This window comes from Meleagris gallopavo, chromosome 1 (genome assembly GCF_000146605.3).
Source record: "Meleagris gallopavo isolate NT-WF06-2002-E0010 breed Aviagen turkey brand Nicholas breeding stock chromosome 1, Turkey_5.1, whole genome shotgun sequence".
NCBI classification, from domain to species: Eukaryota; Metazoa; Chordata; class Aves; order Galliformes; family Phasianidae; genus Meleagris; species Meleagris gallopavo.
In genome coordinates this window covers 35108103-35120752 of record NC_015011.2, presented here as the reverse complement: position 1 = coordinate 35120752, position 12650 = coordinate 35108103, and positions in this window count along the sequence as shown.

Here is a 12650-nt window from a genome sequence, read left to right as displayed (position 1 = left end):
GGACAGATATCCAAAGTGAAAACTGAACACAGCTAAAGAAGTCCCAATGTTGTCATGTTACTTCCATTTTTAAAGGCACACAAGGTGGTTGAATGCCTTACTTAGTACAAGGAGGTTCGACCATACCACTAGTAAAGCAAAGGCAGCAACTCTGTTTTCAGTGGACTTGCCCCAGAATTGTTGCTAAAGGAAATGGTTCAGATTGGTCATTAGGTAAACCAGGCAAATCTTAACTGCTATGTTACTTCAGGTGGACAAAATCCAAGAGTATTTTTACAGTGAAGCTAAATATAAAATCAGTTATCACGGGCTGTGGAACACCTACACATCCTGGAGGCTTTTGATCTTTTACAATAGTCATGGGAGCTTTTCTTTGCAACATGCTTGATAATTATTTAAATAATTTGACTATGAGGCCATAAAGCTGAACATTAGCACGTACTATGGACCATTTGACTCAGAAAAAAAGTTCTATTCCTTCACTGATCACTGGTTTGATCACTGGAAACCACTGTTTTGGTTTGTTTTCACCAACTCATGTCAGAAGCACAAAAGGAATTAGTGAATGAGTTTTCTAAATGCACACAGTGCCAGTACCAGAAGCTGCTCATGAGAGTGTGGGAGTTCCCAAGAGGTCCTTCTGGCATCTGCAGAGTGTATGTATCTGGCAACAAGAATTAAACCAAATTCCTCTTCCCAAGTATTCTAAGATCAACAAGAGAAGGATAGGTACATCCTAATGTTCTTCCTGGCAAGAATCTACTGTAGCTTAATTTTTTATTGCCATCATGTAGATTATTTCTGCAAAAGAAAACAAAAAGAAAGGAAAAAATAAAAGGTTTCTCCAAGGAAATGCATGTAATTTTTGTAGCAGAATAAGTCCTTGAGTCATGCAAAGGACATAACTATGCAAATGCTAAAGCAATGTGAGCATATTTGCTGGCCCTACAAGCTGAAAGGTTTCATATCTAGCAATGTTTATGTGCATTTTAAAAGGTAAAAATATGAGTTCTTACAGAAACAAATATTTGTAATTACATTTGTATACATATAAAATAAGTTTTGCTCTTAGCTGGAAAAGATAAAGGCTTGTATGTTAAATTGAAAAGCCCTATAGCACAGGATATATTTCCAGAATGAAAAAGAAAATTTCATTCCATTAGAGTGTATTTTCATAGTTTGTCCTTAGTTTTTTTTTAAAAAGGACTATTTTATAAAACCACTATTAATTCTAAAGGTTTCTTACTGGAACAAAGAAATGCAGTTTGAGCAAGAGATGAAATTTGATCAGAACCTGTTTGTTGTTCTGTCTTTGCTGGGTTTTTGCTGTTGTTATTGTTGTTTTGGTGGTGGTGGTGGTTTTTCTGTTAGGCAATTCACTACCAGTTAATTCATTTATAGATTTAACTATGTGCACAAAATGTCGGGTAGAGCTGAATGAATTCGTGCTTTTCATAACTACCTTTTTATCCAAAACAAGACATTGTGATACCACTAGTGTGGTGCACCACTGTTTTGAAGCTGAAACTGGAAGTCAGTGAGATAGCTAACCACCTTCCTGAAAAATAGTACATCGTTTTTATTAGCATTTATAGAAATGGGACAACAGTAATATGGCAGTTGGACACAAAAACAGTGGATATGGAGGGATGATTTTCTAACAGAATATCAGTGGACGATTTGGGTTTGGGAACTTAACTCGTGACAAGATAAACATTATGTCAGAACCCAGGGCAGATTGTATACAGGATTGACTTCATAAGAAGACACACCTCTACAATCACTGATGTTGATCAAACATTACACATATGCATATATATGCATATACTCCGTAGGTACAGTATATGCCCAGGACATTATAAACATTTCTTCTAATCCTGGTGTGTCTCCCTGCTCCATCACACACAGGTTTTCCATGCTGGCTGTTTCAAGGGCTGAAGCCACACGGCCAGTGTCACCCTGTCAGCAAAGCTCTGGGGTGGATGAGGAGCCTGAGCTCCTTGAAGCTCCTGCCCAGAGCCCCTCAGCAGCCCCCACCAGGAAAAATCTGCATCTGTAGTTCCTTGCTAAGAAAGCACATAACTCATGGGAGGGAAAACCTTGTCCTAGACTCCAAGCAAAACAAAATGCCTCCTGGCAGGATACAGATGAGGGGTTTTTCAAGCACAGCAGATCTAGGCATCAGCTTGCAGAGTCAGGGCCGAACAACTAATGAGACAAGTGCAGCTGAGAGGGAGGAGGAGGTTCAGATGGACCTTGGGAGATCTTGTATGAGGAGTGGAGGGATACAGAAGAAATAATCCCCCTTTGGGAGCTGAACATACTGCTTTTGGCAAAAACATGATGGAGATTTAATTACTAGGTAAGAACAATCTGGGAATCCCTGAAGAGGAACCTCACACTGTTCAAGGCAGGAATAAAACATCATATTTATTTTGGTCAGCACGTATATAATCCAGGCTGAGATGGAACGAACATTTGACTTAAAATTCCTTGTAGAGCGAATCTTCATCTTACCCTGTCAGGGATCAAATATCCACAAGCAAGCTCAGTTGTGGTATCACAAACCAATAGGATTTCTGGTGGAACAAACATATGGAATACGTTTTGCAGAGCTCATTTCACAAACCAGACCACGCAGGAAACTTGGAAGGACTGGCAGTGGACCAAATCTTGCAGTTTTGCTTTGAGATGTGCAGGGGGACAGTTTGAATTCCTAGTGAGAACATTTGGCTACAACCACCAGCCAGCGCTTCTCCCCACGGCCTGTTTCTCCCCCAAGGAAAATCCAGCATCCTGTGTTTCACATGTTCTCACAGGGGACAGAACAACAGAGAGAGGCAAGTTTGCCAGCTAAACATCTGCTTGGATAGTGTTCCCCAGCAATCACAGCACACTCAGTAAGCCCTGGGGTGAGCTCACTGAACTTGGGTCAAGTGCTACCACCAGCTGACTTCAAACTCAGCACTGCTTGGATCTCGAGCAGCGAGCTGAAGTGCTGTCAGACATCTGTTGTAACATCTTGGGCTGATTTCCAGGCAGCGCAGAGTTGAAGAAATCAAACACAGTAGACTAAATGGCAGGAAGACAATCCCATCTTCCTTTAAACCTCTGCTTTTTTCCCTTGACCCCCACTCTTCTAACGCAAAACCAGAAATTATTGCTAATTTACAAACTGACATTGATAAATCTGGATTCTTTCATGCAATACACATGAACAGCCAAAAGCTTAGTAAGACTAGTGGAAACTTTCACTGCAGTCCAGTTAAAATATTATTATGAATATCAGCCAGCCTGTTGTCCATGCTAGTGTAGTTTCTGAACATATGGGAGGGGGAGATGGTTTTTTAATCCTTTGCTTTCTTCCTTCCCTTATCTCCAGAAGCTGAAGTCAGTGTAAGGGCAGAATTCTCGTCACTTCAAAAAGTTAAGGTTACATGTTGGGAAGTTGATTGCAGTACATTTCCATTACTGAGTTAGGGAAGGGGGTGCTTGAGAACTCTGAAAAGGCCCACCCGACTAGGAACACAGTGCTTATCACAATGATTCCTCCAAAAAATGTGTTCTTCAGTATCAAACCACAGTAAGTTTTGTTGGCGTTTATGTTGGCAGCATGAATCATAGAATCATTAAGGTTGGAAAAGACCTATAGTCCAACCATTAGCCTACCATCACCATGCCCATGGAAGTCTCATGCCAATTTAAGTTCATGAGCAAGTTTTTAGCCATTCCTTGTGGGCAAATTTCAAGGACAAGTAAGCTCGTAGAGAGAATGAAGAGCAGTAAAGTATTCACTGGAAGTTTGGAAATTGGATCTTCTCTTGTATAGCCCTCAGATCTCAGAAGGAGAGCAGAAAAAAAGCTGTAGGCAGCAGCTTGAGATGCTTCTGCTGCAGGATGCACAGAGAGCTCAGTTCTTCCTTTCTGTGAGCTCTGTGTCAGGAGCTCACAACATGTGCTTGACAGAACAGCAAATAAAACAGTAAGTGTTACAAGAAAGGATATGAAAGGTCTCCTCCACTAAGCTACTGTCCCCAGCTGATCATAACTGCAGCTGGTTCTAAACAAAACCCTCCAATGCACCCAAAAGGCAGTTGGACTCCCAGCTGTGCTGCACGAGCCATCCAAATTTAGGCAAACAGCAACAAAACTTGCAGTGACAGAATATTTAAGTAGAACCAAACCCCTTGAGTCCTCCACCACTCCAAGGGTGTCCTCAGCTGAGTTTCTTCCCAATATAAAATTACACCAAATGGCTCTATCCACTGTTGGTTGAAATTTTCAAGGAAGTCTGTGACAAAATTCAGAAAATGGACTGCCCTGTGCGATAGCATGGTGAGCTCATACTGGCTGTGTGTTCACATGGAGCTGCCTCTGCCACCACTCAGCCCCGGCTGCTCCAGGGCCCTCCCATCCCTAGTACATGACTCTGGGAGCAGCACTGGTGTCATGTCTGCTCCCTTCTACAGATCTCAGCCACCTTCTCAGGTCCCAGATGTCAGCACCAAGTTTGGTTAAGCACATCATGGTCACCACATCCTGACACTCACACCAAAATGTGCCAGGACAGAGCAGGGCTGTTTGGATCTCCAGATGCACAGTCAGAGCTGTCTGCCAATAATGTCATTAACTTCCAGGCTTGTTTAAATGCACTGAACGTATTCAGCTTTCCCAATTTTACTCCTTCTGCTACATTCAGTCATACACGTGTCACAGAGAATGTCTTCATACCATCTGTAAGTGGAGGAAAGCAGAGAGAAAGTCCTGCAGAAGATCAAAGAGCAAGTCAAGGGAAGGGCCACAAATAGAAGATATGTCTCCTGACTCCCCACCCAGAGCTCTATCCATCAAACCTCACCTCTCCACCGAGACATTAGTGTGTCTGCCCCACATTGACAAAGTTGCACCAATTCAGAGTTGCTGAATGTGCAGTCAGAGCACATACAGGATTTCTACCCAAATAAGCAGTCTCTTTGTTTGCAGTGCAGCTGCTCGCATGGGTAAAATAAATACACTAGACATTCCATAGACCATGTTTTTATAAATATAAAAATCTTGCATCTCAAATTCTGTAAGAATGAAAGTTTACTAAAACATAAAACATGAAAGGAGACTCTGTTAATTTGCACAGTATCTCCTCCTCTACTCTGAATGAAATGCATACTTATGCCCAATGGAACCTTGAGCTTGGTCCAGTGAGACAATCTGGCCTTAAGGAGCCATTAAAATGCACAGCGTTGGCAAAGGACTAGGAAGAGGTCAAAGCCCGGAGGAATCCAATCCTATAGCCATACTGGTGATTCAAAATTTCTGACTGGAGCCAAAGTTGAAAGAGTGAAATTCTTTCCTCCCTTGGGTCAAACCTGCTAGTTTTCTAATGAGCCAGAACTTCAAAAAACTGCTGAATCATCTAAGCCATTCACAGCCAAGGGTGCATCATTTCTCAAGCTGGACTGGCGTGGTACCCAAGTAAGCACTTGGGGAAAATCTGCAGTATAAGAAACCCTTCTGAGTTCAGCTCTTGCTGATTTCAGATGGGGATTGTGCCCTTCAGCCCTACAAATGCTGTGGAACATCGTCTCTACCAACACGGGTCCTTCTTTGAAGGCTGCACACAGAGTCCCTGCCCCTTGGTTCTGGTGAATGCCAACTGCTCTCCCACCTACTGCTCCAGTGGCCATGGTGGTGCCATCCCCAGTGCTGAATCCCCACACGGTGCTGAGGGATAATAAGGGATTCTGCAGAGAAGCAGAGGGGAGGGAGAACACTTACCTCATTTCAAATCACGAAGTAAGATCATCTGTATTCATCTTTTCAATATGAGAACAAAATAGGCGGCTTTCCATAAATTTTGGCGAGGCTTTTTGTGAGGTTCAGGGAAGCAGAAATCACTTCTACACAGTCAGAAAAAATATTAAAGGCAAATCCAGAAAGCCTTTATCTCTGAAGAGTTTCTCTTATTCTAGTTCATTCTGAATATTATATTTTAATTTCACACAGCTATTAGCTGAACATCGTCTTGTGTGCTCTAGCACCATCTAGCTTACATTTCGGGTAACTAAACTCCATTATTTCCTCCTCAAGCAATCAAATCTCTAATCCTGTAAATTCTGTGCGTACTTTGGTTATTTTATGTCCTCTGACATTATAATCCAAACAAAAGCAAAACCAGTGAGTGCAAAGCAGTCTCAGAGACTGGTTAAACATCTTCTGCAGCCTGCATGCACCATCCCCACCTCACAGCAAGCCTGTACCATTGTGCCTTTAAATAGTTTGCGACTGAAGAAAGAGCCATCAAGCAGAATCTCATCTGGAAATCACTCAAAGTGCCTGAGAATGGACAGGGCTTCTTCACTGAGCAGTTCCTCAGGCAGCGTCCTTGTCTTCCTGTGAGTTCCTCTCTTCCCTTCCTGCTGGGCTTGAGCTAAAGATACATTAGCATATTAAATATTTCTAATATTCACATTTCCAGTTTTGTTTACTTAAATAAGGTTTCTTTGAGGAACTCATTTAGAAGAACAACAAATAGTAGGACAAATGAAATCAATACAAACCCTTGTTCCAAGGGATAAAGCATCATATAATAAGAAAACCAGAGTACAGTTGCTGCTGGCTGGACAAGCAAGATTAATGATTGGTATTGGGAGTGGGCTTGTTTTTGGGGGATGAAGGAGGCAGCCAGTGGCCTTTGTGCTCCATAGGAGCCTCCCTGCTGCACCCTCTGGCTCCCATCTCGCAGCTGTGACGTATGACAGCCACAGCCCATATGTTATTCAGCAGACTGGGAGCTGGTGCTTAACCCTGGCCACCCAGTAAGTTACACAGCATGAATGCATTCAATACTTGGCCTGACACCAACTTGCCTGCCCAGATCCTTGAAAGAGAAGTTCATCACCAGGACAAATATCTGAAGTTATGCAAACTGTGATAACACCTACCATCATCCTGTAGCATCAAGCAGTGTATGCAAACAAGGTAATGACTCATATTCTCCTGGGTCACTAATGAACACAGCCAAATGACAGCACCTCAGTTTTACAGTGCTCACTGAAGAGATCAGGACGATATTATCCAACAGCAATCATTACTGCATCTTTCTTGCACATGAAACAAGTACACACTTTCAGTTTGAGTAGCTAATATGGATCCACTGAAATAGTTATAGAAGAAAAAGAAAAGCAAAGTCTCCAGTCTTTGGAAGTTGTAGTACCCACTCTTTTACACAAATGGACATCTCCCTGCTCAGCAAGCAAGGAAATTGGAAATATTTACTTCAGAGACATAAAGAGCTGGATGTCACTGTCCACATCTGGACCAGAGCAGCTTAGCATGATGCAACATTCAGTAGAAGCAAATTCACATCACTCTTGCTCCATATTTACAATTTCCCTGCATTTGTCACAAAAAAAAAACCAAGGGCTTGTCTATTGAAAAGATTAATAATCTCCAGCATGCTGAATGAAACTGTCACATCCTCAGCATGATCATGCCTGCCTTTCTGAAAACCTTTATCAGATTCCAGAACTCCTTGACAACCTACACAAGTTCACTGTTTGCCACTTACTGAAACGCATAGAGCAGAGCTCTTGAATGGGGTTAGATGTCCATAGAAGAATAAAAGTGAGCAGTTGGTTTGGAGGTGTTCTGCAATTTGGAAGATGCGATTCCTGTTAGGTAAGGTTAAGTATTTCAGTCTGTCATGTTGTTCCTAGCTTAGCTTGACAGTGCATTGCCTTGTCCCCACTTCATGGACACCAGAACTGCTTGTCAGTCAAATTGGCATTAGTTTACTGACAGTTCAAGCTACACCACCAACAGTGTGGTTCTCTCTATGACATTATGCTGTTCTGGCATGAGCCATCTTCATATTCTAGGCATTTCTCTCTTCCTTACTAAGAGTGAAGGCTTATATATGTCTCAAAAGCTAGAAAATACTATGACTTTGGTTGTATTTCCATTAGCAAACGATTGTGTTGCTTTTTTTCATTTGATATAATGCTTAAGTGACACAGCCTATTTGTATCAGGTTGAATGATGTTCCAGCTGAGGAAAGTACCTGAATACAAAAACTCAATTCTTGTTCCAACCCTTCAGTTTAAAAGCTCTGTTCAGTTTTCACAAACCATCGTCATCCAATCAAGTCAATCAAGCCTAGCAAATTACTTTTGGAAATTGCTCACACTGGGAAAATGTGCTACCCTGGGCTCATAAGCAGCAGCAACTGAGTGAAGTGTCATTGCTCAGGGTTTTGCTAAAACCCTAAACGTTGTATTATTTATTGATGGTGAAAGTACATCTCAAATGCTGCTTGAACTACATTTGTATATTGTATAGTTTGCTATGTCACCACCAAAAATGAACAGAATATCTCTGACGCAAATACAACACCACCAGAGCTTCAGGACACCAGAATCAGTACATTAGCACTAGAGGTGTTCTTTGTTTCCTCTGCTGGCATAGTGGGAAGAGCTCTGCTGTGCACTGGAGGCAGAGGAGGAGACTTGCTGACCAGCTCCCTGAAATGGCCCTGGGGTAGGTCACATGAAACCAGTGCTCATGTTGTCTCCTGCCTGAACCTGAACAGGCCCTAAGACCACAATGCCTCCCATGCCAGCTCTGCCAGCTTGGGGCGCAGTCTCAGCTCCTTCGCTGCAAAGGATTATGTTTAGCAAAAAGGACTTGGGACAGACACTGGTTTAGGGATTGTTCCCATTTTTGCTGTGCTGAAGATTTAGGAAGGGACTTACCTGGTTTGTCTTCCTGTCATCAGCTTCAGTGCTAAATTGGCTGGTGAGTTACATAGTCGCAATGTAAAAAGCATAGCAATGGGCAAGGAAGCCTATCCAAAATCAGTTCCATCTAGACAATAAGCGAAGCCCATCCCCTGCCCTACATTTCTGTCTAAGTTGCAATATAGTTTCACTTGTTTATGGGAAAAACTCTGTCAGTCAAGAGCTTTAAAAATAATTCTGCAATCGCAGTTAATTCTCCAAAACTGGCTTTTTTTTATAAGTTGATGAAAAATACAGGAACCATGCTCTGTAGGGACCAGTGCCTGCCCTTCACAGCATCCCCTGGCTCAGCACTGCTACAGGATAAACCATTTTCAAAAAGTGCCTTTCCCTGCCCAGAGGTTACAATACACCCTAAGAGACAGAGAGCTTAGTATTTGGCCTGACTTGAACTGGTCTCCCCACTCCATGTCCTCACACAATGCCTTCCCTGAGTGTTCCTGCACCCCTCCAGCCCCGGGTGTGTGTGAGAGCACGTGCCCAGGGATGTGAGGCTTGCCTGCTGACACTGCTTGGCAGAACTGCATTATTTCACAGAGGAAACTCCATCTGTCACCATATTCTGCAACAGAACCTGACCTCACTAGCACTAAGGAAGCCCCAGCAGATTAACATTTAATGATGCTTTCAGTTTCAGCCCTTGTAGTTTTTCATTTTTCAGAGGGCAGACATAGAAGAGAAAGAAAGTCATATATTATGTACAGTTTGTGGGTCTTCTCACAGCCATCTTCTTAAATATGCTTGACTTTGTCAGTTTAGGATTTCTTTTCCTCTTTTTGCACTGAAAAAAAGTCTCCGCATATACTTTATACCAGAAACATATCATCAGCTGCCACTTATATATACAGACAGGTTTTTGATTTGTGTAACCACATTGCCTAACTCAGTTTAAATAAGTAAAACCAGAGGGTACGATTCTTGGTAGCTCTTTAAACAGAAGCGAAGAAGCACAGAAATCCAATACTCTTTCATCTCCAAGATTTGCTCTAACTTGAGGGAGATCCTTAAGGTCAGCCTTTTTGCTGTCTTCAAAAATACTCTTAACCGCCTAACCTAATGTAAAAAGAAATACTTAAAGGACAGTAAAGTGACCCAGGAAAACAAAGTTGGCAAACTTCTTGTTAAGAAGTGCTATTGATTTTTATATCTTCTGCTTTGTGAAGTGCTTGTGTTCTGTGCTAAGGAACATGTATGATAGAACCCAGAGGCCTGCTCACCCCGAGGCCTAGTCCTTCAGGGCTGGGTGAGAGAAGGCCACCAGCGCTACATGGAGCAGCAGCTGAAGGCAGCTGAACTCTCTCCAAGCACAGAAGCCCACTGACGGCACATAGGTCACTCTGCAAGTAATGCCTCCTAGTTATTTCCATGGAAACTACAACATATACAAAGAGCACAATAATACTATTTGATAGAGCAAATCTCACTGCAAAACACTGTTTTTCAACAGAGTGACCACCATTAGCTGTGCATTTTCACCAGTGATGAACAAGAGCCTGCATGCCCCACTGGTAAAAAACCTGCACCAGCAAAGGTGCCCCACTATTTCACATCTGTTATGATGGTGTCACTGCTAGATAACTGTTGCCCACACAGTCTATCTTTCCTCAACCTGGACAGACAGAAGGCAGAAGGTGTCAAATCCAGGCTGTGCAGTGGGTGGGGTAGGACAGCCCAGACTGGCAGATTGCTCCATTATCTTCTCCATGGGGCCTGGCATTACTGCGTCCAAGAGAAAGGTTGTCTTCTTCTCTGGCCTGACTCTGGATGTTCAAGCCTTCAGCTTAGTCAGGGTCACAATGCAGTGGTCGAGTCGATGGTTCATACCCATTCCAGGCAATCCAGAAACCTCGTTTCAATCCCAAAAGACTGCATATCATTTCACCTGCTGAAGGCTGCATCTTGTGCTTCCATGGGGAATTTGCATCACCATTCCGTGGACTGACATTTTGATTCTGGTTGTAGCGGTGACACCACGTCTTGCCAGCAATAATGATGCGATCCGTAAAACTGTCACTTTCAGCCTCATGTTGGTTCAATAGGTCCTGACAAACTTGCATATGGTGTTCTTTCTGTTCCTGTGTGTGCATTAAGTGGGATCCATCTGGCACAAACTTTGTAGTATTCCAAAGTTGCCACCACTACTTCCAACGCATTGAAGCCGATATTCAGCTCCACACACTGTTCCCTTGTCATAATCTGCCAATTCACATGGATGACCTGCTTGAGACATTCTTTATTAAATGGTGTGACAACGGTGCATGGACGTCCAGAAAGTAGTTTGCTTTCAGAACACTGTTCCCATTGCTGAAATGCACCACACACCACCTCACCATGCTCACATACTGTTTGGCCTCCATAAATGTTCAGCAAGTGCCAATGAATGTCAGTGGGTGTCATATTGTCCACAAGGAGAAATTCAGTGACACACTTTTGCTTCATACAAACTTTCATGTCAGATGCAATTGTGTCAGACTGCCCCTCTGCTGCCATCTGTCACACAACAACAAAATGTAATGGAACACTGGTGGGAAGGTTCAGTCACTACTGCTGTACCACAGTGTCTGCTGTGATGTCATGAGCAAACATAATGAAATGGGAGGCATTACTTTCAGAGCAGTTTTTGTGCAATATTGTGGTATGAAAGTTCATTAAACATGCATTTATAACCTGTGAGAATCTGAGCTAGCATTTATGAGAAATAGCAAACGCTAACATGACTGTTGGCCCCAAAAGAGGAACAAATTGCAAGTTGCTAAATATTTCTGAAGGATAAGGGCAGGGATTTTGAATTTGACATGATATTTACCAAGAGACAAAGCAAAAGCAAGTACACAAGGCAAAAAATTGATCCTTAAAGCAAGTAGGTCACAAAAAGAAAATGATAACTATGAAAAGGATGGTTTGAACTCCTTCAGTCTCTGTGCTATAGGGAGAAGCAAGATAGGAATTCAGGATGCTACAAGGGAAGTCATCAATTGAATACTAGGACAGAGTTTAGCCTCTGTATGTGCGTGTTTCAGAAAATGCCTGAGAAAGCAAAAGTCCAATTAAAACAAGAGCTATGCAGCCGTGAGGAGTCAATTAACCTGCCTTACCCAGTAATCTTTTGGGTTATGGTGGTTTTTAAGTGGTGCATACAAACCATCTGTATCCAGATAGTCAATGCCCACCAGCATCATATTGCCTGGAAAACAGACAAAAGTGGAGAGTGGAAGCCAGAACTGACATCTTTTCACCCAATACCCTCCAAAGTAAGAGACCAGGAATGCTGTAGACAAAAATTGCAAAATTGTAAGGTTGCAAGCCAACCCAGAAAATGAAAAACAGGTCTTCAAGGTAACAAAAGTCTGAGGAATTAGTATGCATTATTATTTACACTGTGGCAGTAATCACCATTGTTTTGTGCTCACTCTGTCCCTTCCCTTATTCCATATTATATGTTGACACAGTCCCCAACAGCAGTATACAGTATACCACAGGAAGGGAAAAGTGCAGCTCTCAGCCTGTGGAACATTCTCACTGCCTCTTTATCCTTAAGAGTAGTGTCTTGGCCGAAGTATAGGTGGCATAACTACAGGATACAACCGTGTTAACTACTCCTTTATCCAAAGATATCTAAACACCTCAGCAAGAATATTGGTGGTGTAAATCATCCTTGTGAGAAATCAGGAAAGGACAGATTATACTGAGTTACTGCCTCATTTTGTTAATGAGAGATAATTGAAAACACGCATGCTAAAGTGATTGCCTAATCATCACTTCAAATTAGTTTAAAAAAATCAATTCATCGTGCTCAAACAGTTATTTACAGAAATAAAACTGACAACAGACAGAGTACATTCATAATGAGCTGTACTC